The 25,726-nt window shown below is 52.0% G+C and overlaps 3 non-coding genes and 1 pseudogene across 3 annotated transcripts; all 4 read right to left on the bottom strand.

The window, feature by feature from the left end:
• Positions 1-2,613: 2,613 nt before the first annotated feature.
• On the bottom strand, positions 2,614-2,801 carry LOC138223446 (U2 spliceosomal RNA). The gene has a single exon (XR_011181875.1). It is a non-coding gene; the product is annotated as a U2 spliceosomal RNA (small nuclear RNA).
• A 6,331-nt stretch (positions 2,802-9,132) lies between these two features.
• LOC138223487 (U2 spliceosomal RNA) lies at positions 9,133-9,308 on the bottom strand (annotated as a pseudogene).
• A 5,434-nt stretch (positions 9,309-14,742) lies between these two features.
• On the bottom strand, positions 14,743-14,932 carry LOC138223452 (U2 spliceosomal RNA). The gene has a single exon (XR_011181881.1). It is a non-coding gene; the product is annotated as a U2 spliceosomal RNA (small nuclear RNA).
• Positions 14,933-22,306: 7,374 nt separating this feature from the next.
• Positions 22,307-22,499, bottom strand: LOC138223394 (U2 spliceosomal RNA). The gene has a single exon (XR_011181838.1). It is a non-coding gene; the product is annotated as a U2 spliceosomal RNA (small nuclear RNA).
• Positions 22,500-25,726: the final 3,227 nt, after the last annotated feature.

The raw sequence follows: 25,726 nt of genomic DNA, 5'->3' as shown, positions 1-25,726 counted from the left end.
CGGAGTGCTGCGAGCTCTCCTCTCCCGAGGAAGACATCTCACCCACTGGATCCTCGGATTCCTGCGAGTGACCAGATTTCTCTATCTCCACCTTGCCTCCTGGTTCAGCTTCGCTCCCCTCGCTACTTACATTTGGGTCACCTTGCCCAGGCGAGATGGGTTCTTCACTGACCACCACCTCCTCCATTTCTGCAGGGGTGGCCATATCAGCGATTAGTTCACCACTTTCCGCCTCTAGGTTTTCCTCTGGGCCCCTCTTTTGCACTCTAGTTCTTCCTATGGCCTTCTTACATGGTCTCCTAGCCACCCCCCCCTCACCGCCCTCTCTTTCCACTGCTAATTCAGGGGTTATGTCAGATCTTGAAACCATCTCCTCACTACCCTTCTCCTCTATTCCATCAGAGTCACTGCCTGGAGTCTCTATAGGCAGTGCCTGAAACCGATTTTGTGTACTAATTCGAGCCCGGCGCAAATCAGGACCCTTTGACCTTCTCTCTCCCTTCCTTTTAGCGGACCTGCTCAATACTGGAGACCAGCTAGGGGACTCTGACCTCTCCTCAGGGACCATATCTGCCCAAGACCTGGATTTTAAAGGCTCTGAAACCTCTCCACCCGCCCTCTCTACATTTTGCCCCCGACCTCCCTTGTCTCCCTCCTCGGGTTTCCCCTGAGACCCCCGGAAGATTACAGGTCCGCCCGATGGACCCGGTAAGTCCAGCCTCGGGTCTTCAGCGGGGACCTTCACAATGTCTGCAAAACTTTTCCGTTTCCTGGGACATGAACGGTACATATGTCCAGCAGACCCACACAAATCGCAGGTCATTACTTGTTCACAGTTTTTAGCCTCGTGACCTGCCGTACCACACCTCCTGCAGAGTCCCCCCGGACAGTTCGCTGCAATATGTCCCAACTGCAAACACTTTTTACAGGTCAGGGGTTGGCCAGGGTAGAACAGGTAACCCCTGTTTGAGCCAATTCTAAAGAAGGCGGGAGGGTGTAAGACTCCCTCGTCCCCCGATGGCTTCGGTCTGAGCCTGACCATATACCTCCTCCTCCCGGTCCAGACTCCCACCCGATCTATCTCTTTAACTCCTTCCCCCTGAATGTCTACAAATCTTGATAGGAACATCGCAACGTCTCTCTCTGGTAGCAGTGTATTAAACACATGTACGGTGAGAGTCCACAGTTCCCTTGCAAAGAGCGGTTCTATCAGAAAACTCTTCAGCGGAACATAGTCTTTGCCGAATTGGGCCTTACGCCACACGGCCTCACACAGTTTATCCGACTCCATGGTTAAATCGAAGATTCCTTTGTTCACAAAGTCCTGCAAACTGGTAATGTCTTTCACACGAACTCCCAGAGCGCGAAACAACACCTCCTGCTCGAACTTGTCCCTGTTCTTCCAATTCTCCTTCTCTTCAGTGGTCTTCACCACGAAGCGCACTGTGCGCCGCATCTGCCCCTCACGGGACAGAGGGTGCCCAGCCGCCGAGTCGCGGGTCCACTCACCCGCCGCCGCCGTCGCCGCCGCCATCCGGAAGCCCCACTTCGCCCTCTGGGCTCAACCCAGAGCGACTACCCGTGGTAGCTTGTGGATCCCCGGCCTCCTTCCTCCTCCGGTAAGGTTCTCCTCCGTCTCCTGGCTGGCTCTCCTTCTCCCTCCTCGCCGTCATCGCCGTCGTCTTCTTCCCCGCCGTCGTCTTCTCTTCCCCTGACTTAGTCCTCTAGCCGCGGGCATGCCACGTGCTATCAGATCTAAGCCAAAAGGCCGAGAAGCGATGCCCACAAAGGCGCGGACCGACGCGCGGGCGTTCCGCCGGCGCACAGTGGCGCAGGCCGACTCCTCTGGAGCCCGGGACCCGCGCAGCTGCCGGCCTCCCTGCAGCCAGAGGCCTGCCGCCGGACTCTGCTCCCCCTCTCTCTTGCCTGCCTGCCTGCCTTCCTGCCAGTCCCGGGCGGGGGCCCTGCTCTTTGATCTTCTGTCAACGGCCCGACAACGACCGCAGCCGCAGTGGGCGCCAGCCGCCCGGCCTCCTTAGCTTAGGCCCCTCCCACCGGCAGCAGCTGCGCCCAACCGGCTGCAAGCGAAAGCCGAGCGCCAGCACCTGCGGGCAGAGGCAAGGGGCAGCTCTCTCTCGGGAGGGAGGGACGGGGACGCGCGCGCACGCACGCACGCACACACGCCTGCCTGCCTGCCTGCCTGCCTGTCGAAAAAAAAGAAAGAAAAGGTGGATATACTAAGTTTTTTGGAGGGAAAACGCCCAGCTGTCGAAAGGGGCCCGCCTGCAGGGACGGGGACGGACACACACACACACGCAAGCAAGCAAGCAAGCAAGCAAGCCAGCCACACCGGCCTCCCTGGGAAAAGGCTGAAAAACCTAAGTGTTTTGGAGGGAAAACGCACGGGAGCCGAAAAGGGGGCCGGCCTGCTTGCCCAGAGAGTCGAGACGCGGGAAAGCGCACAGAGGGAGCACGGGAACGGAGAGGGCGAGAGAGAGACAGACACAGAGACACACAGATGGACGAGAGACGAGACCCGAGAAGAAGGAGCTCCAGTCCACCTCGCTTGCTTGCTCGCTAGCTAGCTACGTCTGTCTTTTCACCGCTGAGAGAAGGTGGTGCACCACTCCCGGAGGCGTTGCAATACCGGGCCGATGCGTGGAGAGGACGGAGCAAGCTCCTGATCCAGCTCCCTGTTCCAAAAATCCGTTTAATATGTGGTCCCCCGATGGGGGACGTATCAGATATTAAACTGATAAGAACAGATTTTTTTTTATGTTTTTTATTACAAACATAACAAACTTCGACACACCACAGTAAGACAACAACACCCTTCCCCACCATTCAAAACTACTCAAACTAAACAAATCAACCTCCCTCTGTAATCACTAGCAACAACCCTTATACTATTACACTCAACAATCAGAAACACAAATCAAACGGTCATGAAATTATTAATACAACAGTATTAATATTGATTCATTCCGAAAAAAAAACCACAAGAAAACAATCATCAAAACCATAAACACAAAACCTTTGCATTCCCATAATCCCGCCCTGTATGCAAAAAAGATCCCTCCTCCATCCCCAACGTTCCTTATATTATTATTAAAACAAAACCTATACACCGAAACCAAATTAACACCCCAAAGAAATTAACCCCTTCCACCTTTCTTTGGCTGCAGAAAAACCCCACCGTAAGATGTCCCACCGAACACGCCTGTTGACATCAATTTTGGCTTTCCTAAATACCGTTAAGGCTGGAGCACTACTGCCATGCTCCACCACCTCCCTCCTAGCTGCCCATATGTAAGATTTGACCAAACTAATTATAAACCATATCAAGAATTCTTTATTCCATTTTCTCGCCCCACTTACTCCACGAATCACCACCCGACTCGTTAAAACAAAATCACCAGAGACTTTCTGTAATAATTCAGCACAGTAACCCCACACCCTTTGGGCGAAAACGCAGCCCCAGAAAACGTGAAGCAGGGTTTCGACCTCAGAACAGTCAGGCTGCGGGCACTTATCCTGTCTGGACAACCCATGTCTGTGGAGCGTGTCCCTCACCGGCAACCTGTTCCAGAGAGCCCGCCAGTTTAGGTCCTTGAGTCTGTTTTCTAGACCCACCGGCTGGATCTGCCGCCACTCCTCCTCCGACACCCCCACCACTGCAGGTTCCCCCTTCTCCATGATAGTCCTATACATCTGTTTGTGGTCCGTAGCACCCAAGCCCTTTCTGAACTCTGGGTGCTTCTGTAACCACACCACCGCATGTCTATAATGCCAGGGCAGTTTTTGCGCCTTCGGCGTCGTATTAGTCCAGACAACTAGGTGCTTCATCGTATTCGCAAACCACAAACGGATAAAACATACGCAGAGGTGATCCGGATCTTCGTATAGCGTTTTACACAAATTTGCGACGAATAGGGTGTCTAGTTTCAGCGGGAAGTCTGGAACAGACCTACCACCCTCCTCCACTGGCCTGCACATATCCGCTCTCCTGATGTACTCATGCCCCCCACTCCAAACAAAGTGGAAGACCGCCCTCACCAGGTTTCGACGCAGCCGAGCAGGCAGGGGGAACACACATGCCAAATGAAGCAGCAATGGCAGTATGTCCACCTTTAAGACTAGTACTTTCCCCGTGTACGTCAGCGAACTATTCAACCACAGACCGATCTTTTGATTTACCTTCCCCAGCCTCAGGTCCCAGTTGATCCTGGCGGAGTCCTGTGTATGGAAAAGAACTCCCAGAATTTTAACCGGTCCCGTCACCAAGGTAAGACCGCCCGCCACATCTTGTCTTTCTTTCCATTTACCGAAGTATTTAACCGTACACTTTGATTTATTCAAAAAAGCACCTGTCCCTTTGGTCATACTATCTACTATCTGTAATACTTGTCGAAGGCTTCTGTCAGTGCTAAGAAACAGCGAAATATCGTCTGCATAGGCTGCTATTTTCGCCTGTGCTCCCCCACTCCCCGGAACTACCACCCCTTCCACTCGAGGATCCCCACGAATCAGATGCAGAAAGGGTTCTATGTACAGCACATATAATAAGGGAGACAGAGGGCATCCCTGCCTCACCCCACACCTGACCGGGATACCCATGCCGAGCATACCGTTGATACATACCCTTGAGATGACATTATTATACAAAACCTTAATCCATCTGATGAGACCTTCGTCCAGCCCCACTCTTCTCATCACCTCCCAAATTAAAGAGTGATGCACCCGGTCAAAAGCCTTATTTTGATCTAGGCTCACAAGCATCATCTCAAGGTTCCTGTCTTCCACCCATTCTATCACATCCCTAATCAACTGCAGGTTCCACTTTACGTTTCTGCCCTCCACACTGCAGGTTTGGTCTTTACTTATCAGATCCGGCATCACCTTCCTTAGCCGTCTCCCCAATACTCTGGCCAAGATCTTATAATCAGAACAGAGTAATTGGATCGGCCTCCAGTTCTCCAGATCTTCCTTGTCCCCTTTCTTATGCACCAGAGACAAGATACCTGTCCTCATCGTTTTTCCGAGCTCACCCTCCCTCAGGACTTCGTCATAGACCTCCAACAACACCGGTAGTAACCTTTCCCGAAAGGTTACATAAAATTCTGTCGGGAGGCCGTCAATCCCCGGGGTGGTACCTCTACGCAGGCCACCAATGGCTTCTCCAATCTCTGTTATTGTTAGGTCCTCACCCACACACTCCATACCCTCAGTCTTCCTGTCAAAACCTATCAACCACTCATCCCACAAACTCTCATCCACTGGTTTCTCTGAAAATAAAAGCCTGTAAAAATTAGTTGCACACCTCACCATGCCTTCTATGTCTCTGACACTGGACCCATCTTCTCTCCTCAGACCCTCAAAGAGAGTTCTCTTCTGTCTGGCTCGGACCGAGCCAAAGAACTGGGCTGAGCACCTCTCCTCCCCCTCAATCAGGTTACCCTTCAACCTAAACAAAAAATCCTTAGCTCTCTCTAACCAAAGTTCTTTCAGTCTGAGTTTGAGCTCAGAAACTTTTGTCATGTCAAAAGCACCGCCCTGGTTGGAAACCACGTACTGCTCTTCAAGTTCCTGCTGCAATCTCACAAGCTCTCTTCTCTCTGCTACCTTCTTTTGGCAACAGTATGAGATAGACGCCTTGGAGATAGCCCTTTTACAGGCTTCCCACCACAGCACCGCTGTCTGGTACCGCCCCCTCTGTAACTGGAAACGATCCAAAAGCGCAACTATCAAACTCTGATAATCAGCTTCCAATAACACTTTCGTGTTCAGTTTCCAGTAGTTTGATTTAGGGTCCATACCATCTGGTATCAAATCAATCGACAGCAACAGATGATCTGAAAACCATACCGGGGTAACCGTTGCCGCCCGTGTCAACCCACGTAGGGTGGTGAAGACATAATCAAGTCTTCTAAAAACACCCCTACCATTACTCCATGTGTGCATTCTCTGTCCCTGACTATAGTCCTTATGACCATCTTTTAGGTGAAACCGTGATATTAATTCCTTTAGACCACTCACACTCACACCACTTGCATCACACACATCAATATTAAAATCCCCTCCCATCACCACCACTCTATTGGTGAATAAAAGTGGCTCAAGGTCCTTCAAAAACGCCGCCTGGAGCCGCCTTTCGGCAGGCCTGTAGACAGCTATCAAACGTACCTGCAATCCTTCCCATGCCCCGTCTACAACCAGAAGCCTTCCTGGGACTATGCTGTTAACGTCGCTCGCCGTGAAATTCGGTGTTCCACATAGGATCCCGATTCCGGATGAGTGCACTCCCCCTACACTCCACCAGGACTCCCCTTTTTACCCAGTCTCTCTTAAAGGTGGCAATATCACCTTTTGTGCCTAAGTGTACCTCCTGCAAAAAACAAAAGCCGAAATGGCGTGCTTCTAGCCATTTGAAGACGCCAATCCGCTTACTATGATTTTTAAGCCCTCTGGCGTTAACAGAACATACGGTACGACTCATGTTGGATCAAAGGGAGTCTGCAGCTGTAACCCGTCTCCCAAACTAAAAGCACTTTCTATTCCAATAGGACTAAGGGCATTTTCCACACCCATAACCTGCGGGGACCCCTCCCCCAGGGATGATGGACTTACCCCAGGATCATCGGAGGTCAGGAGGTGGATACCGCCGTCTTTCCCCGACTGTTCTGAGGTCTCTGAAACAAAATCCTCCTGTTCCACCACTATATCGCCCTGGCCCGGGGGTATGGGGTCATCGAGGGTACTGACCTCAGCTGAGGCCTCCAAGGGGTCAGCCTCCTCTCCCTGCTCTCCACCCCTTCCTCCTTCCTACCCCCTTTCTTACACTCCCCCCTCGCCCTCTTTACAGCAATCGCCTTTTTCCGTCTCGGCATTCTCTGTCCACTCTCTCCGTCTTCTTCCTTCTCTGCCTCGACGTCGCTGTTCCCCGAGTCCTCCTCAAAAGCTAGGACCTGGAAACGGTTAGCCACAGTCTCGAACAAGCACTCATCAGACCTCATTCTTCTCTTCTCTGCCGCCGACTTCCTCTTTGCAGCCCTGCTAGGCTGGGTAGCCCACTCCGGCGACTCCGACTCTGCCCTGTCCATCACTTCCGCCCACGATGAGGTCCCCGGACGCGCCTCTTCAGGTACCTTGGTCGTCTTTGGCATCCCCTCTGGTCTGTCGTCTCTTTCCTCTCTTGCGTCTGCTTGTGGCCTCTGGGTGGTCGCGGTCTTCTGCTGTGGTCTGCTCTCCTCTCCCCTCGGGCCCTCTGCCGAAGTCCGCACCACGTCTGCAAAACTTCGACTCTTCATTGGACAGACCCTGTAGACATGGCCTTCTGCCCCACACAGGTCGCAAGTTAAGACCTTAGTACAGTCCTTAGTTTCGTGAGTTGTAGCCTTACACTTTCGGCACACACCGCCAGGACAGTTTGCGGCTACATGACCCCTCTGAAAACACTTCTTGCACGTCACAGGTTGGCCTGGATAGAAGAGGTAGCCTCTATTAGGCCCAATCGTGAAATAAGCCGGGGGATGTACCACACCCTCACCCTCCGATGGCTTAGGTTTTAGCCGCACCGTGTATCTTCTTTTACCGGTCCACACTCTGAGGGCATCTAAATCTTTTTGACCTTCTCCCTGCACATCCACAAATCTGGATAAAAAGGTGATTATGTCTCTTTCTGGGACCCGGTGATTAAACAAATGAATTGTCAAAGTCCTGAGCTCCCTGGCAAACAACGGCTCTATTAGGAAAACATTAAGCGGTACCACATCTCTTCCTTCACACACTTTTTCCCAGGCCTTCTCACAAAGTTCATCCGACGCAAGCGACAGGTCGTATATCCCTCTAACTGGGAAATCTTGTAAACAATCAATGTCCTTCAACTTAATCCCTAGAGCCTTCATCAGGACTACTCTTTCAAACCGCTCACGGTTCATCCATTCCTTCTTCTTCTCCGCCTCCTTCACAACAAAGCGCACTGTGCACCGCATCTGCCCCTTACGGGACAGAGGGTGCACAGCCGCCGAACCGCGGGCCCACTCACCACCTTCGACCGCTGTCATCTTGGAGGCCCCACTTCGCCCCCTGGGCTCAACCCAGGGCGACTACCCGTGGTGGCCTTGGTGGACTTCTGCTTCGGTCTTCTGATGGTAAGGTTCCGCCCGTCTGGTCTGGTTCCGTTGTCCGCTGTCTTCTCCTTCTCCTCTTCGCCTTCGTCGTCTTCACCTCTTGTCAAGTCCTCAGACCGCGGTCATGCCACGTATCTTTAGATCTTGGCCAAAAGGCCGAGAAGCGATGCCCACAAAGGCGCGGACCGAAGCGCGGGCGGACCGACGCGCGGGCGTTCCGCCGGCGCACAGTGGCGCAGGCCGACTCCTCTGGAGCCCGGGACCCGCGCAGCTGCCGGCCTCCCTGCAGCCAGAGGCCTGCCGCCGGACTCTGCTCCCCCTCTCTCTTGCCTGCCTGCCTGCCTTCCTGCCAGTCCCGGGCGGGGGCCCTGCTCTTTGATCTTCTGTCAACGGCCCGACAACGACCGCAGCCGCAGGGGGCGCCAGCCGCCCGGCCTCCTTAGCTTAGGCCCCTCCCACCGGCAGCAGCTGCGCCCAACCGGCTGCAAGCGAAAGCCGAGCGCCAGTACCTGCGGGCAGAGGCAAGGGGCAGCTCTCTCTCTCGGGAGGGAGGGACGGGGACGCGCGCGCACGCATGCACGCACACACGCCTGCCTGCCTGCCTGCCGAAAAAAAAGAAAGAAAAGGTGGATATACTAAGTTTTTTGGAGGGAAAACGCCCAGCTGTCGAAAGGGGCCCGCCTGCAGGGACGGGGACGGACACACACACGCAAGCAAGCAAGCAAGCAAGCCAGCCACACCGGCCTCCCTGGGAAAAGGCTGAAAAAACTAAGTTTTTTGGAGGGAAAACGCACGGGAGCCGAAAAGGGGGCCGGCCTGCTTGCCCAGAGAGTCGAGACGCGGGAAAGCGCACAGAGGGAGCACGGGAACGGAGAGGGCGAGAGAGAGACAGACACAGAGACACACAGATGGACGAGAGACGAGACCCGAGAAGAAGGAGCTCCAGTCCACCTCGCTTGCTTGCTCGCTAGCTAGCTATGTCTGTCTTTTCACCGTTGAGAGAAGGTGGTGCACCGCTCCCGTAGGCGCTGCAATACCGGGCCGATGCGTGGAGAGGACGGAGCAAGCTCCTGATCCAGCTCCCTGTTCCAAAAATCCGTTTAATATGTGGTCTCCCGATGGGGGACGTATCAGATATTAAACTGATAAGAACAGATTTTTTTTTATTAGAAAAACAGTTCAAACCATGGTGTCATAAAAAACCAGTCCTATACCAACACCCCCCTAATGTCCCGTGCACAAGTCCTTCCACCGCTCTCTTGCGGCATCAAACCCCCATTTCTGTATGTCCCATTGTACCCTACTGGCCACTTCCTCCTTCACCCTCTTCAAAATCCCAGACGCGGGCTTCTCCACTCCATTCCTCACCAGATCCGTCCGGGTATCCCACAGGAAAGCCTTGACCAGGCTGATCAATAGCCACAAGAGAAACCTCCGGTTCCTGGCTCGGATGCCAGATATCCCTTTCAGGATGGCCGCTTGCGAAATCGGGAAATCGGAGCTTACCTGCGCAAACAAGGTCCCACACGATCTCCACACCCTCTGGGCGAAGGCACACTCCCAGAAAACGTGGCTCACCGTCTCTTCTCCTGCACAGCCGTGTCGCGGGCACAGGCTCTGTTTGGAGAGCCCGTGCGCATGCATCACGGCCCTGACTGTCATACGACCCCACACGCAGAGCCAGTTCAAGTCTTTGAGTTTATTGTCCAGACCTTTCGGCTGGACCTGCTGCCAGATGGTACTGGACACACCCGGGATCGCTGGTCTCTCTGTCGTCATCACTATCTTGTAGCTCAACCTGTGGTTCAGGGAGCACAGTCCCTCCTTCACCTCCGGATGTGCCCGCAGCCACCGCACCGCATGGCGGTAGTGCAATGGCAGCCGCTCGGCTTTAGGGGTCGTGTTGGACCAGACAGTCAGGTGTCGCATGCTTGCCGCGAGCCAAAGGCTCACAAACCGACTGCACAGATGGGGTGGGTTCTCGTGCAGGACCGTACATAGGCTCGCCACGAAGGCACAGTCCAACTTCGCCGGGAAATCGAGGACCGCTCGTCCTCCTTCGGCCAGAGGCCTGTACATGTCGGTCCTCTTGATCCTCTCGTATGTATGTCCCCAGACGAAGCTGAAAATAGCCCTTACCAGTTCTTTCCTCCGCCTGATAGGTAGGGGGTACACTACCGCCAGGTGGAGTAGCAGGGGCAGGATCTCTGACTTCAGCACCAGCGCTTTCCCAATCCAGGTTAGTGATCTTGATTGCCAAAGGCCCAGCTTCCGGTTGGTTTTCCTGAACCTGGCCTCCCAGTTGAGACTCACGGGGTCCTCAGTGTGGAAGCTGACCCCCAAGATCTTCACCGGTCCATCTGTCAAGGTCAGCCCACCAAAGTCCCTCGGTGCGCTCGGCCAGGTCCCAAATACCTTCACTAGGCTTTTGGCCCTGTTCAGTCGAGCGCCGGTGCCCTTGGAGAAATCCTCCACGATGCTGAGAGCTCTCCCCAAGCCCCTCTCGGAATCAGGAAGAGCGTGACGTCATCAGCATACGCGGCGATCTTCGCCACCTGCCCACCTCCACCTGGCACTGGGATCCCGTCCACCTCCGGATCTCTCCTCAGCCGGTCTAGGAGGAGCTCTATAAAAATGACATATAACAAGGGCGAGAGAGGACAGCCCTGTCGCACACCACACCGCACTGGAATGCGCTCACCTAGGGCTCCGTTGACACATACCCGGGATGTCACGCCGTTGTAAAGGGTCTGAATCCAGCCGACAAACTGGTCCGGCAGACCCTTCCTCTTCAGGAGTGCCCACAGAATTCCGTGATGAACCCGGTCAAAGGCCTTGGTCTGGTCCAGGCTCACCAGCAGGAGTGGCAGGCCTCTATCTTCCACCCAAGCAATAACATCACGGATCAGCTGCAGGGTCCAGCTGATCTTACGGCCTGCCACACCACACGTCTGGTCAGCCTTCACCAAGGCCGGCATCACTGCTCTCAGGCGGCCGCCCAGCACCCTGGCCAAGAGCTTGTAATCGGTGCACAGGAGCTGAATCGGCCGCCAGTTGCCCAGATCTGTCTTGTCTCCTCCCTTGTGGATCAGGGAGATGATGCCGATCTCCATAGTAGGCCCGAGTCCATCACGGTCCAACACCTCGTTGAACACCTGCACCAGGAACGTCTCCAGATGGTCCCAAAAGGCGAGGTAGAATTCCGTCGGCAGACCGTCGATGCCAGGGACCGTGCCCTTCCTCATACCCAGCAAGGCAGATCTGATCTCTGCCCCTGACACTGCCCCGCACACTGCAGCGGGGTCGTCTACCGCCTTCTCCACCCCGCCTAGGATCCCATTCCTGATGCTGGGGTCAGTCTTCTTTTCGTCAAACAAGGCATTGTAGTACTCTGTGGCGCACTCCAACATCCCGGGTATGTCAGTGGCTACAGACCCGTCTGCCTTCCGGACGCCTTCAAAGAAGCTGCGCTCTTGCTGCCTCCTCACGGTGCCGAAGAACTGGGCTGAGCAACTTTCGTCACTTTCCCTCCAGACTCCCCGCAATCTGAAAAGGAAATCTCTGGCCCACTGCAGCCACTTACCCCTAAGCAGGCTCCTGATCTGAGCGACCCGCTCGCCGTTGAAAGCGCCCCCCTGGTTCAGTTGTGCGTATAGCGCTTCCAGCTCTTCCTGAAGTTTAGTGCACTGGTGTTCGTCTAAGCTTCGGCGGATCTTACAGTACCTCTTCGTCACGACCGAGATGGTACGCTTACACGACTCCCACCAGTACACTGCCGAGCTGAAGGACTTCCTCCTCTCCTCATAGTCACTGAGCACTGTAATGATCTTCCTCCGATATCTCGCCTCCTGTAGAACTTGCCTGTTCAGCTTCCAGTAGCCTGCCTGGAAGCGGGGGTCCTCGACACCGAAGGAGACCATTAGCACATGATGACATTTTTGGAAGGTGCTCTACCCCTGTTGTACTTCCCAAGCTTTCGCTGTCTGACCGCTGGGACCGGGCTCACGCCTGGGCCCATGCAAAAGCTCGGGTCGGGGTCGGGTCTCAGACTCGGGTCATAGGCAGGCCCAGGGTCTAAATCGGGCCCGGGGTCGGGATCAAGGCCAGTGTCAAGGACAAGGCCGGGCGTACTAGGCTCACAGATCGTCATCGGGCTCCCCTCATCCTCAGTAGTTTGTAGGGCAGGGAGTGAGCCCCAAGCCACTATCCCGGCTCCCTGCCCCAGGGGGAGGGTACCTGCGCTGCTCTCTGGCTCCTGGTCACTCTGGACTGGCTCCGGCTCAGCTTCCTCTTCCATCTCCTCCTGGCCCTCCACAAACTCCTGGTCCACCACCACCTCCGGGCGGCGGCCCCCGGACCTCTTCTTCTTCTTGTCCTCCGATTCCGACTGCCCCTTACCAGCCTGTGTCCGTTTCCTCGATCGTCCCATCGTCACAGCTGCCCGATATGTCGTCCCTTCCCCATCCGCCGGCTCCGGTGCTGCAGATGTCCCAGCTTCCGCCGGAACAGGTCCTCCCTTCACGACGTCTGCCCAGGTCCCTGTAACGCGCTCCATATCCCGCGATGGTCCTTCCTGTGGATCCTCCTCGCTCTCCTGTCTTCGCGCCTTCCCTTTCCCCTTCCGTCTCGGTCTTCCCACCGTCTGCCACTCGTTCTCCTCCACCCCTTTCCCAGGGCCTCCTTTGGCTTTGGCCTGGCCGTCCTCTCTACCGTCTCCCGCTTCGCTGTCCTCTGCCCCGCTCTCTCCTGCTGCCAGGCCTACACCTTCATAAAAATCCTTGTTAAAATCAGCATTCCTGCGACGGCAGTCCCGGTACAGATGTCCCGTGGCGCCACACAGCGAGCATTCTTTAATTGGGCAATGTCGCGTTTCATGGCCCCGTTTGTTGCACTTCCTGCACTCAGTCACCTTACAATCGGCCTCCCGGTGCCCATACTCCCGACACTTGCGACAAAAGACCGGCTGATTCCCGTAGTACAAGTACCCCCTACCTGTTCCAATTGCGAAGGTGGCAGGCGGGTGGGCGAGTCCTCCCGGGGACCTTGGGTCCTTCCGCAGCTCAACGCGGTATTGCCTCTTCCCTGTCCAGACCCTACGCCGATCTATAATGAGCTTCGGCGGCTCCTGGACTTCCACATAGCGACGGAGAAAGGTGGTGACATCACAATCCGGCATAAAGGGGTCGAACATGTGTAGGATCACCATCCTCTCGTTGTCACTCTGCAACCCCACACACTTATAGTTCTCCAGTTTACCATCCCTTTGAGCTGCTATTACCTGCTCCGTAGCATGGTGGTGCCCCTTCTCCGTCACAAAGGAGAGATCCATGAACCGCAGCACCCGATTCCCCTGTAAACATTAAATTTCCGCGACGTCTAGCTGCAGAATACCGAACAGTACCTCTTCCTCGAAGGCATCCCTTCCCGGCATCTCACCATCCGCCGTCCAAATGAAGCGGATGGTTTTCCGGATGTTGGGACCCTCCTCCGCCTTCCTCGCTGCCCCAGGGTCCGCAGCCATCGCAACGCAGCTTTTTCGGCTGCCAAAGCAGCCTACTCACCAAAGCCGGGGTCCAAAAACGTCCAATCCAAATCGCAATCCAACCGTAATCCAAGTGAAGTCCAAGGTCCGAAATCCAGGCATTCCAATAGCGCAGTCCTCTCTGGCAGTCTCCTCTCCGGCGTTCTCTTCCACGGTCTTCTGGAGTTCCCTCGGCCGCGGTCAAGCCACGTACCAAGATCGCAGCCAAAAGGCCGAGAAGCGATGCCCACAAAGGCGCGGACCGACGCGCGGGCGTTCCGCCGGCGCACAGTGGCGCAGGCCGACTCCTCTGGAGCCCGAGACCCGCGCAGCTGCCGGCCTCCCTGCAGCCAGAGGCCTACCGCCGGACTCTGCTCCCCCTCTCTCTTGCCTGCCTGCCTGCCTTCCTGCCAGTCCCGGGCGGGGGCCCTGCTCTTTGATCTTCTGTCAACGGCCCGACAACGACCGCAGCCGCAGGGGGCGCCAGCCGCCCGGCCTCCTTAGCTTAGGCCCCTCCCACCGGCAGCAGCTGTGCCCAACCGGCTGCGAGCGAAAGCCGAGCGCCAGCACCTGCGGGCAGAGGCAAGGGGCAGCTCTCTCTCCGGAGGGAGGGACGGGGACACGCACGCACGCACGCACGCACGCACGCACGCACGCACGCACGCACGCACGCACGCCTGCCTGCCTGCCTGCCGAAAAAAAAGAAAGAAAAGGTGGATATACTAAGTTTTTTGGAGGGAAAACGCCCAGCTGTCGAAAGGGGCCCGCCTGCAGGGACGGGGACGGACACACACACACGCAAGCAAGTAAGCAAGCAAGCCAGCCACACCGGCCTCCCTGGGAAAAGGCTGAAAAAACTAAGTTTTTTGGAGGGAAAACGCACGGGAGCCGAAAAGGGGGCCGGCCTGCTTGCCCAGAGAGTCGAGACGCGGGAAAGCGCACAGAGGGAGCACGGGAACGGAGAGGGCGAGAGAGAGACAGACACAGAGACACACAGATGGACGAGAGACGAGACCCGAGAAGAAGGAGCTCCAGTCCACTTCGCTTGCTTGCTCGCTAGCTAGCTACATCTGTCTTTTCACCGCTGAGAGAAGGTGGTGCACTGCTCCCGGAGGCGCTGCAATACCGGGCCGATGCGTGGAGAGGACGGAGCAAGCTCCTGATCCAGCTCCCTGTTCCAAAAATCCGTTTAATATGTGGTCCCACGATGGGGGACGTATCAGATATTAAACTGATAAGAACAGATTTTTTTTGTTTTTTATTATGAAAATACAAAAACAAAATCAAGTACGGGGGTCAATACATAGAACACCAAACAAACCAATCAGTGTACATCCGAGTTAGAACCTAACGAAATCAAACCTTTCCATTTATCTTTAGCTTCGTGGAACTTCCATCTTAAAATGTCTCTTTTAACCCGGGCTTTTAATTCACTATAGATTCCCCAATATACATCTCGATCTCTCTTTTTCATACCATCCCTAATTTGAGCACATCTTGCAGACCACAAAAAATGTTTAATGATACTAATCACCAGCCATAACACCCAATCTACTGTTCCTTTCCGTTCTGTACCTTTCCACGCAAACGTGACTTTCTCACTGGTTAATAAAAACCCCGGTTGTATACACGTCAGGAATTGTTGACATTTATCCCATACTTGTTTCGCTGTCACACATTCCCAGAACACATGCTTTATTGTTTCAGTTTCTTCACACTCTGAATATGGGCAATGTTTGGTTTTGGTGAGTTTATGTCTAAACATCACCTCCCTTACTGGGAGGCGATTCCACACACACAACCAATTTAAATCTTTGTAACTGTAATCCAATTCTTTTGGCTGGACCCTTATCCAATTCTCTTTCTTCTTCCCTATCAAAGCCATGCCTGGTTGCTCATTGACCAGATTGTAAAGGGCCTTTTGCTGTATCACAAATGATCTCATCTTTCCCCTCTGGGTGGTTTTTCAGCCATTTCCCTGCATGATTATAATACCAGGGAGTTACGTCAGCTTTGGGACCTGTGTTACTTATTGGTCGTAGTCGTGGCATAGTCCAACTAAACCATAGCCGAACAAAATATTGGCTCTTGTGCATCACATCCGTTTTTAAAGCTCTACACAAACAGGAAACAAAGATAGCATCTAATTTAAGGGGGATGTTGGGTACATCCCGCCCTCCCTCCTCTATTTTCCTATACATGTCAACCCTACGGATATACTCGTTCTTATTGCTCCAGATGAAGGTAAACACAGATCTTATTACCTCTTTCCTAAGTGATGGAGGTAACGGAAAGACATACGCTAAAAACACTAGAGCCGATAAGCCATCTGATTTTACCACCATTATCTTACTCGAGTAAGACAATTGTACATTTTTCCAACGACCCAATTTAATCTTTAAAAAATTTATTTTCTCCTTCCAGTTCAAATGTCCCGATCCACGTATAGCGAAATTCACCCCCAATATCTTAATTGGCCCGGGCACTAACGTCAGCCCACCAATTGTTTCCTTCCGAGTCTTCCAAATTCCGAAATATTTCATTTTACTTTTGGTGGTATTAATCTTAGCCCCCGTTACTTGCCCAAAAGAATTACAAGCCTCGATCGCTCTTAAAAGTCCCATGTCTGAATCCAGCATCAAGACTACGTCGTCAGCATAGGCAGCTAGCTTCGCTTGCTGGCCCCTACTGCCTGGGATCATTATACCGTTTATTTCTTTGTGCTTACGAATCATCTCTAACAAAGGCTCCAGATAGATTACATATAATAACGGGGACAGGGGACAGCGGACATCCTTGTCTCACCCCCTTCCTTATGTCGATAAAATCCCCTAGAAAGCCATTGATATTGACACGGGTACCAACATGAGAATACAACTGTCGCAACCAACCAATAAATTTGCCTCCAAACCCGAACCTTCCCAGAACTTTCCATAAAAACTCATGGCTTACCCTGTCAAAAGCCTTCTCTTGATCAAGGCTTACTAAAATCAGGGGCAAGTGTCTATCCTCTACCCAACTAATCGGGTCTCTGATTAGGTGTAAATTACATAACAAAGACCTTCCCTTCACACCACATGTCTGATCATTTTCGATAATTTCAACTAAAACCTCACGTAATCTTAAACAAAGAATTTTAGCTAAGATCTTATAATCTGTTGTCAAAAGTTGAATTGGTCTCCAATTCCCTAAGCAGGTCTTATCCCCTTTATTATGTAACAGAGACAAAACACCGGTCTTCATTGTTGGTCCTAGATCGTCCCCACCCAGTATACCTTTGTAAACCACCAACAATGCGTTCTTGATTAAGGGCCAAAAGGTTTCATAGAATTCAACCGGAAGTCCATCTAGTCCGGGAACTTTATTCCTCCCTAAGCTATGAAGTGCTATCTCAACTTCCTCAAGAGTCAAATTCTCTTCTAATTTCATCCTACTCCCTTCTGAGATCTTAACCTGTAATACGATCAAAACATCATCTATGTTTCCTGAGACTGGTTCTTCCCTAAAAAATTCTTTATAAAATTTAGTGGCTTCCTCCACCATCTCCCTAGCCCCCATAGTGACACCACCGTCTTTTCTCTGAATGCCATCAAATACCATCTTTTTTTGGTCCTTCCGGACCATTTTGAAAAGGCACGACAGATTCCCTTCGCTGCAATCAAAAGAGAAATTCTTTAATCTAAATAGGAAGCTTCTGGCTTTCTCCATATACTGAGTTTTTAACTCACACTTAAGTTTGCGAATTCCCTCCCTGTCTATTCCCATCCCACTACCCCTCTTTTCGTACATATCTTCCAATTTGTGTTGTAAGTTAGAAATTCCTTCCCTCTTTTTCTTCCTCCTACGCCTGCAATACCTAATTGTTTCCCTCTTTAAACGTCTTTTAACATCCTCCCACCAGTCTATAATATTATCATAGAGAAACCTTCTCACCTCCCACTTTTTCCAACACGAAGTAATCAATTGTTTATAGTCATCCTCTGATAAAATCTTAGTATTCAGTTTCCAAAACCCAGAACCATAACAAACCTTGTCGCCCTTAAAAACCACCTTAACCAGATCGTGGTCTGAAAACCAAACTGGAATGACTGAAGATGAAATAACTTCCAAACTTCTTGATAGGAAAACATAATCAAGCCTTTTATTTATGCCTTGGCTGTTGCTCCAAGTCGGTCTTTTATCTTCTCCACAGCCTTGCTTAACACTGTCTATGAGATCGGAATTAGAAAACAAAGAACAAATTTTCCTTGTCCCCACCGACTTAGTACAAGAAAGATCCACATTCAAATCACCACCCAAGATAATCTTCTTATTAGTCATTAATAAAGGCTCTAGTACTGTGAAAAAATCTTTCCTTAACCTTCTTTGTGCAGGAGCATACACGTTGATTAATCTCAAACTATCCCTCCCTATTTGTCCATCCACCACTAGCACTCTACCTGGGATAACAACAAAAGAATTAATCAAATTAAAACCTTCATTCCCAATAAGTATTCCTAGTCCGGCCGAATGAACTCTGCCAGAGCTCCACTTTGAGGCCTTCTCTCCCCACATTTTGGAGAGACGTTTACCAGTTCATTGCTGTCCAGGGCCTCATTGAAGACCTGCACCAGAAAAGGCTCTAGTTGATCCCAGAAGGTCCGATAGAATTCCGCTGGTAGGCCGTCGACTCCGGGGACGGTCCCCTTCTTCAATCCAAACAATGCTGTTTTTATTTCCGCCCCCGTCACAGGCCCAACCAGCGAGGCGGGATCGTCTACCGCCTTCTCCACACCCTCCAGGAGCCTCTCCTTGATGCTGGCGTCGATCTCCTTCTCCTGGAACAAGGCTGTATAGAACCCTGTGGCACACTCCAGCATCCCGGGTAAGTCCGTGACTGCAGTCCCATCCTCGCGCCGTATACTTTCGAAGCAGCAGCGCTCCTGCTGCTTTCTCTCGGCGCTGAAGAATTGGGGTGAGCACTGTTCTTCTCCCTCCTTCCAAACTCCCCGCAGCCTGAAAAGAAAGTTCTTTGCTCTCTGCAGCCACTTTTCCCTAAGCAGGCTCCTGACGTTGGCGATCTTCTCACCATTGAAAGCGCCCCCCTGGTTCAGCTGCTCATACAGTGCTTCCAGCTCTTCTTGGAGCTGGGCGCACTGACGTTCCTCCAGACTCCGCCGGATCCAGCAGTATCGCCTGGTGACCATTGCGAGAGTCTGTTTGCACGATTCCCACCAGTGCACCGCAGAGCTAAAGAGCTCCCTTCTCTTTTCCAGGTTTTTCAGCGCTGCCTCGATCTTCCTTCGGTATCTCTCCTCATGAAGAACTTGTTTGTTCAGCTTCCAGTACCCAGCCTGGAAGCGCGGGTCCTCAACACCGAAGGAGACCGTGAGCAGCCGATGGTCCGAGAACCAGGTAGGGGTCACTTGCCTGCATAGCGTTGTCCACTTCACAGTAGAGAGGATGTAGTCGAGGCGTCGAAAACTCCCTCTTCCATTGTCCCAGGTGTGGTGTGCAACGTTCTTAAACCCATCTCGAAGGCCGAAATCCGCGATCAAGGACCTCAACAGATGAACTCCCTGGCCGTGCGGGTCTCCCAGGTCGATGTTAAAGTCGCCGCCTACAATCAGCTCTCTGTTGGTGTACAGCACGGGCTCCAGGTCTTTCAAAAAGGAGCCCTGCTGCCTTCTGTCTGCTGGGGCGTACACGTTGACCAGCCTTATCTTCACTCCCCTCCAGGTTCCGTCCACCACCAGCAGACGTCCGGGAATTACTGAGCTGACTGTTTGGGCGGCGAACCCTGGCAAACCGCACAGGATACCCACACCAGAGGAGTTCACCCCTCCGACGCTCCACCACGAAGGACCCCTCCTCCACTCCCTCTGAAGGGTCCTCACGTCGTCGAGGTCCTTGAGATGGACTTCCTGCAAAAAAGTCACATCCAGATACCTTCGAGACAGGTAGGAAAACACTGCCACTCTTTTTTCCTGCTTCCTCAGACCCCTCACGTTAGCCGTTGCAACTGTGAGGGTCATGGTGGGTCTTGAGGGAGGCTGTCACTCTCCATTCCCTCCGATCGGCTGGAATCAGGTGAGCTCGCCGTCCCTGCTGTACTCTCCGAGCTGCCATCCTCTGTGTCCATGTAGTGGTCCAAGGGGCTGTCCGGGGACTCTCCTTCCGGAGTTGGTGTTTCAGGCCGGCAGGAAACTACGGGGCTGCCATCGTCCGTTACGTTGGCCGACACCGAGTAGACGGCCAGCGTTGCCGCCCCTGACCCCTGCCCTGGGGGGAGAGATTCTGAGGTGCTTTCGGCCTCGGAGTCACTCGAGGCCGACAAAACTCCCTCCTCCTCTTCCATCCCCTCAGAGTCTGCGAAGTCTCCCGGGTCTTCCTCCTGGCTTTCCTCCTCGGCCGTCCTCTTCTTCTTCTCCTGCGTCTCCTGTTGGCGCCTTTCCGCCCTCCGCCTCTTCGACCTCCTCTTCTTCCCTGCGCCCTGCAGGATTACCATCCCTTCCTCCTCCGTTGGCGTTGGTGCCGGTGCCGCAGTTCTTCCCCCGCCCTTCAGGGGGCGCCCCTTCCTCACCACCTCCTCCCAGGTTCCGGTCCCTCCGTCTGCTCCTCGTGATGTTCCAGGACGTTCACCGTCCTCTCCCTGCGCTGTCTCCAGTTGCTCCACGTCGGAGCCCCACGTCGCTCCTCTCTTTCCTGTCTTCCTCCCTTCTTCTTCCCCTTACCGGGGGGCCTGCTACCCGTCGGTCGGCTTTCCCCCTCACTGTCTTCGTCCGCCTGCCTGACCCATTCTCTGACCGCCTCCTCCATGCTCACCTTCTCGGTGGCCGCCTTCTCCGCGGCCGCCTCCTCCATGGCCGTGCCCCTCTTATTGCACTGCCGGAACAGGTGGCCTCTATCCCCGCACAAGGAGCACTCTTTCACCTTGCACTCTCGGGTTTGGTGTCCCTGGCAGCCGCACTTGCCACATTTCTCCGCCGTACATGCCCCCTCTCGGTGCCCGAAGGTCCGGCACCTCCTGCAAAAGTCAGGCTGGTCCCAATAAAACATGTACCCCCTACCTCCTCCTATGGCGAATGTGCCTGGTGGGTGGCTGTATCCGTCCTTTGATGTTTTGTCCTGCCGCAACTCCACCAGATACCGACGTTTTCCCGTCCACACAGTACGTGTGTCCTTGAGCCCCAAGGGACCCGTCTTCACATCCACGTACCTGCTTAGGAAGGTAGTCACGTCGGCGTCTTTCACAAACGGATCAAACATGTGCAAAACCACCCACCTCTTGCTGTCGCTCTGCAGTCCCCCACACTCATACTCCGGAAATCCGCCGTTCTTAATGATCTCGATGCATTTCCCTACCATTTTCTTGTGGATATCGGCGCTGATAAAGGTGGCGTCGATGAATTTCTGTGGCTGGTTCCCCTGCACACACAAGATCTCTGCTGCCTTCAGCCCCAAAGCTCCAAACAGAACGTCATCCTCAAACTTTTCCCTTCCAGGTGGTGCTGTCTCCGGTTTCCAGCGGAAGCGGAGAGTCCACTTAATGCTGGGGTCCTTCCCAGCCCTCCTCGCCTCTCCAGGCCCTGCAGCCATGGTTGGAACAGCCTTTCGGCCGCAAAAACAGCCACGAAATGCACAGCCGGGTGGAAAAAAACAAAGTTCCGACGTCCGAAAAGCAAAATCGTTGTCCAAGGCAATCCGGGTCCAAATCCAGGCAATCCAAACGTGTCTCCGCAAAACGCTGTCCTCTCGATCCTCTCTCCCTCGACCTCTGACCTTAGCCAAAAGGCCGAGAAGCGATGCCCACAAAGGGACGGACCGACGCGCGGGCGTTCCGCTGGCGCACAGTGGCGCAGGCCGACTCCTCTGGAGCCCGGGACCCGCGCAGCTGCCGGCCTCCCTGCAGCCAGAGGCCTCAAAGCGGGACTCTGCTCCCCCTCTCTCTTGCCTGCCCGGCTGCCTTCCTGCCAGTCCCGGGCGGGGGCCCTGCTCTTTGATCTTCTGTCAACGGGCCGACAACGACCGCGGGGCAGGGGGCGCCAGCCGCCCGGCCTCCTTAGCTTAGGCCCCTCCCACCGGCAGCAGCTGTGCCCAACCGGCTGCAAGCGAAAGCCGAGCGCCAGCACCTGTGGGCAGAGGCAAGGGGCAGCTCTCTCTCCGGAGGGAGGGACGGGGACGCACGCACGCACGCACACACACACACACGCCTGCCTGCCTGCCTGCCTGCCTGCCGAAAAAAAAGAAAGAAAAGGTGGATATACTCAGTTTTTTGGAGGGAAAACGCCCAGCTGTCGAAAGGGGCCCGCCTGCAGGGACGGGGACGGGGACGGACACACACGCAAGCAAGCAAGCAAGCAAGCAAGCAAGCAAGCAAGCAAGCAAGCAAGCCACGCCTGCCTCCCTGGGAAAAGGCTGAAAAACCTAAGTTTTTTGGAGGGAAAACGCACGGGAGCCAAAAGGGGGGCCGGCCTGCTTGCCCAGAGAGTCGAGACGCGGGAAAGCGCACAGAGGGAGCACGGGAACGGAGAGGGCGAGAGAGAGACGGACACAGAGACACACAGATGGACGAGAGACGAGAGACGAGACCCGAGAAGAAGGAGCTCCAGTCCACTTCGCTCGCTTGCTCGCTCGCTAGCTAGCTAGCTACGTCTGTCTTTTCACCGCTGAGAGAAGGTGGTGCACCGCTCCCGGAGGCGCTGCAATACCGGGCCGATGCATGGAGAGGACGGAGCAAGCTCCTGATCCAGCTCCCTGTTCCAAAAATCCGTTTAATATGTGGTCCCCCGATGGGGGACGTATCAGATATTAAACTGATAAGAACAGATTTTTTTTTTTGTTTTTTATTATGAAAATACAAAACTGACTCATAATTCAGACCATACCATTCACAAAACCACAATCAAGACGTGTTTAACTCAGGAAAACACAGAAATAGTCCCTTCCATTTGTCTTTCGCCGCATGGAATTTCCATCTCAGTATGTCTCTTTTCATTCTTCTTTTGAGTTCATGACGTACTCCCCAAATGATTTCTCTATCTCTTCTTTTCACATCCCCTTTAACCTGGGCACATCTTGCATTCCAAATAAAATGCTTTATCACACTTATAACCATCCACAAAACCCAATCTGTTGTCATCTTCTTTTCCGTTCCCTTCCAGGCATTCATTATTTACCAGTTAAGGTCTATGTACTGTCCCTCCAAACCTTGTGGTTGAACCCTCACCCAGTGCTCCCTTTTTTTCCCCACTACTGCACTGTCAGATCTTGTATTTATTTTCTTATACAGTGCTTTGTGCTGTAAACACTCCGGCATCTCTTTCCCTTCTGGGTGTTGTTTAAGCCATGTTCTGGCATGTTCATAATGCCAAGGTAAATCTTCTGCTTTTGGGGTTAAATTTGACACAGCTCTCAAATGTGGCATGACCCAATTAAACCAAAGTATTCCAAAATATTGACTCTTGTGTGCAAACTCAGAATGCAATGCTTTGCATAAACTAGTCACAAAGAAAACATCCAATTTAAGGGGGATGTTAGGTACATCTCTCCCTCCCTCTTCCACTGGCCTATACATGTCAACCCTTTTAATATATTCATATTTATTGTTCCAAATAAAATTAAAAACCATTCTGACCAGCTCTTTTCTGAAAGTCGGAGGCAACGGAAAAACATATGCTAGAAAAATCAAGTTCGAAAGAATATCCGTCTTAACTACAATCTTACTCATATAAGACAATTGTATACTTTTCCACAAACCTAATTTCCTTTTTAAGAGTTTCAGTTTTATACTCCAATTCAAATGCGCCGATCCCTGTGTGTCAAAACTTACCCCTAATACCTTAATAGGTCCCGACTCTAATGTTAGCCCTCCTTGAGTTTCTGTCCTATGTTCCCAAATTCCAAAATATTTTATTTTACTTTTCTTTATGTTGAGTTTTGAACCTGATACTTGCCCAAAAAGATCACAGACCTCCAGTGCCCTCAGTACCCCTCTGTCTGAATCTAACAGCAAAACTAAATCGTCTGCGTAAGCAGCGACTTTGGCTTGTTGACCCCTGCTACCAGGAATTGTAATCCCTGTTATCTCCATATTTGACCGGATTGCTTCTAACAGAGGTTCTAGACAAAGTACATATAACAGAGGTGACAGCGGACACCCCTGCCTGACTCCTTTCTCTAAAGCGATCGACTCCCCTATAAATCCATTTATATTGACTCGGGTTCCAACATTTGTGTACAATTGTCTTAGCCATCCAATAAACTTCCCTCCAAACCCAAACCGTTCTAAAACCTGCCACAAAAAGTTGTGATCTACCCGATCAAACGCTTTTTCTTGATCCAGACTTAGTAAAATAAGCGGTAGGTGTCTCTTTTCCACCCAGCTTATAGTGTCTCTAATCAAGAACAAATTCCAAATTAAAGTTCGTCCCTTAACTCCACATGTCTGGTCATCTCTAATAACCTCAGCTAATACATTCCTTAGTCTCATACAAAGGACCTTCGCTAAAACCTTATAGTCCATTGTTAACAACTGGACCGGCCTCCAGTTTCCAAGGCAAGTTTTATCCCCTTTCTTGTACAACAAGGACAATACCCCGGTCCTCATGGTTACACCCAATTGTCCCCCTTCAAGAATTTCCTTATAAACATCAAAGAGAGCATACTTAATTAAAGGCCAAAAGGTCTCGTAAAATTCTTTTGGGAGTCCATCAATTCCTGGCACTTTTTTTTTATTCAAGCTAAATAAAGCCTGCTCTACCTCTTCTAAAGTTAATTCCTTTTCTAAACCCTCTCTACTTCCTTCTCCTATTCTTAATTGAAGTTTATTTAAGAACCCTTCAGTGTTCCCCACTATTAAGTCTTTCTTAAAGAGATCTTTGTAATAACTGGTAGCCTCCCTTACCATCTCCAGTGGGTCCTCAGTGATACTCCCGTCATTCCCCCGTACACCATCAAAGTTCATCTTCTTTTGGTCTTTCCTTATTGCTTTAAATAAGGCTGAGGAGTTACCCTCCCCCATCTCTAAGACATCACACTTTGATTTAAACAAAAACCTTTTTGCTTTTTCCTTATACAAGCACTTCAAATCATTTTTAGCTTTTAAAATTTCCACTCTCTCCACATGCATGCCACCATTCTTCCTTTCATACAAATCATTCAATCTTTGTTGTAATTTAACAAACTCCTCCTTCTCTATTCCTTCTTTTCCTGCAATATCGGATTGATATGCTCTTTATCCTTTTTTTTGTATTCTCCCACCATCTTATTGCTGATTCAAACAAGCATTTCCTGGCTTCCCATTTTTTCCAATTGGTCTCTATTAAGTTTTTATACTCCTCTTCCACCAGAATTTCAGCGTTTAATTTCCAAAACCCTGGCCCAAAACTAATCTTTCCACCATCCAGCTCTACTTTAACCACCTCATGGTCCGAGAACCATGCTGGTATGATCTTCAATATGCTCACTTTAAAATAAGGAGATAGCAAGATGTAATCTAGCCTTTTCTCTTACCTTGGCTATTACTCCACGTGGGACGCCCTCTTCCACCGTCGACCTGCTTTGCGCTATCTTTCAAGTCGTAGTTTTCAAAAAGAGAAAGGAGCTTCTTGGCTCCTTTCGTCTTACACCCATCCAAGTCTTCATTAAGATCTCCCCCTAAAATAATTTTTTTGTTTGTCATAAACCAGGGCTCTAACTCCTGAAAAAAATCCCTTCTCAACCTTTTTTGCGCTGGGGCATATACATTAATTAGTCTTAGTTTTTCCTTCCCTAACTGGCCATCTACTACAAGTATTCTTCCGGGCGTTACCACAAAATGATTCGTTAGTTTAAAAAAACTATTACTAATAAGAATACCCACTCCTGCGGAGTGTACTCCTCCTATACTCCATTTTGAGAAACCTTCCCCCCATTCCTTGGTAAATCTCTTACTATCCTCCTCACTTTTCACATGGGCCTCCTGTAAAAAGTAGAAATCTGCCTTTAAACTTTTGAGGAAATCAAAGACAGCAATCCTCTTGCTGTGCCCTCTCAGACCTCTTACATTTATGGTGCATACAGATAAATTATCCATTTGGACTGTTTAATGTATCTA

The sequence above is a fragment of the Lepisosteus oculatus genome, chromosome 16 (genome assembly GCF_040954835.1).
Source record: "Lepisosteus oculatus isolate fLepOcu1 chromosome 16, fLepOcu1.hap2, whole genome shotgun sequence".
Classification (NCBI taxonomy): Eukaryota; Metazoa; Chordata; class Actinopteri; order Semionotiformes; family Lepisosteidae; genus Lepisosteus; species Lepisosteus oculatus.
Note: the sequence above shows the minus strand (reverse complement) of the source record. Positions and strands in the feature narration are given on the sequence as shown.